The sequence below is a fragment of the Coccinella septempunctata genome, chromosome 3 (genome assembly GCF_907165205.1).
Source record: "Coccinella septempunctata chromosome 3, icCocSept1.1, whole genome shotgun sequence".
In the NCBI taxonomy this organism is placed as follows: Eukaryota; Metazoa; Arthropoda; class Insecta; order Coleoptera; family Coccinellidae; genus Coccinella; species Coccinella septempunctata.
The window spans coordinates 31,351,854-31,353,855 of NC_058191.1; positions in this window are offsets into that span (position 1 = coordinate 31,351,854).

Genomic DNA, 2,002 nt, shown 5'->3' on the forward strand with positions numbered 1-2,002 from the left:
GATGTAATTCGACAGCCACTTAAACACATCACGCCGCACAAAACTTATAAATAATTCAAGAATTCCTCTCACGACAAGCAAGCCACGAACGTTCTGCTCTTCGTACTCATATATATAATGGGAAGGGTAATAATTCTCAACGAACACCCTCGACTTCCTAGATCGAATGGATTCATCCCCTTGCAAATATAAACGGTCAAGATAAAACCTTCTTGTAAATAATAAATACAATGCTTAACAATCAAAAACAGTTTTTTGTTCTGAATATGTTCGGACAGGTCGATTATTATTTTATATTGCACTAGATTTGTCAAAATAACTAATAAGCAGAGCAAAGATGAGCAAGGATGAATTTAGTTAGTTTTTCGTTTTGTGAGCAGTAATAATTTTTCAGAAAAAAATTAGAACTTCACTTGAACTCACAATATTAAGATTTCCATAATGATTAGCTATGGCTATAGGATAAGAAGTATAAGAACACAAAATGAAGTTCTCTATTTGACAAGAGAGAAGCCTCCTGTCTGCTGATTACCGCCCATGTCGCAAAGCAAGATCGAAAGACAGTGGTGAAACAATGGTCATTGTGATTAAAACAAATACCTAACCATCGTGAGGGTGAACTCACTCAAGATATAAAAATGAATGTAGGTACTTCTGTCTGCTCAAGAAAATCCTCATGTTACCTCTAGGCAGATAGCAAGAGAATTAGAATTTAGCCAGTACTCAGTGAACAGAATTCTTAAAACAGAGATTTCATCCTTAAAAAATAACAATCCTCCCAGGAACTCTCCGATAATAATCCAGATACAAATGTTTTCTGACGAATCAATGTTTTCGTTGAATGGTGAGGTCTAATATGAAAATTGTCGTTATTGTAACGACATTGTTATTGTTATTGTAACCCATATTTGGAGAGAGAAGGCCACACTAAATAGTAATTCGATATTTTGTAAAATATCAAGCGAAAGTCAATATTTGGACAGGGATTGTTCGTGATTCAATATTTCATCGAGTCCTTTATACTGGATGCATCAATGACCTTTCAGACATTCATGGAAAACTAATAAAATTTTTTCCCGAAAATTTTCTTGTTCGGGTTTTTGACAATGAACATCCTCCCTAAACTATTTTCAGATCTCTGCAATTTCCGGTTTTAGCGGAAAAAGCTTACTACTTTCGTATTTCAAAAAGCCACCCAGTTAGATAGTTGATTTGATGGCAATTCCAAGAGTACCTATGCCATGCCAGGTAAAAACTCAACAATTCATGAGTTATGATGGAAACGGCAGGACAACTTTTTTAGAATATTCCTGGTGGGGAGATTCTTTCAAATTTTTCTTACTATTTTCAATTTTTTCATTCTATAGCACAATGACACAGTTTGCTATTTGAACCGGAAATGTACAGGGGGTTAATGAGAAAATCATCAAGTTGGACAAATCGAACTCATAAAATTTCAAATTACAACCTCAATTTTCTATCACTTAAGTCGATTCTACCAGAAACAAGAGAAGCAGGGGGTTAAAATGAAAACTTTCAGAGTTATCAGGAAAAAAAAAGGAAAATAGCCATTTCGAACTGCTTGATTTGTCTGTCACTTTCACAAACTCCAGGAAAAAAACAAAATTTGATGTTCGGATAAATAGAGGTAATATTTAAATTTCGTGAATTGTTGATGGATTCTCTACAATCCCAACAAATAATTCATGGAATGTCAAAATCGTTCATTGGAACATAGAATTTCAGATTTCTTCTGGTCACAGACTTATCAATTAGTTCGAAATGGCTTTTCCCTTATTCCAAGTTTTGGAGGGTTGTAGTTTGAAAATAGCGAATTTCGATTAATTCAGTTTTTCTAATTTGGAATTTTTTCTAGAACGTTTTACATCCGAAGAGCAAACAGTATTTTGTTCTGCTACTGCAGAGTGAAAGCAAAAAAAAACATTTAATATTTTTAGAAAACCCTCTCCAGAAGAAGTAAACAAAAGAGTGTTGTGACCGT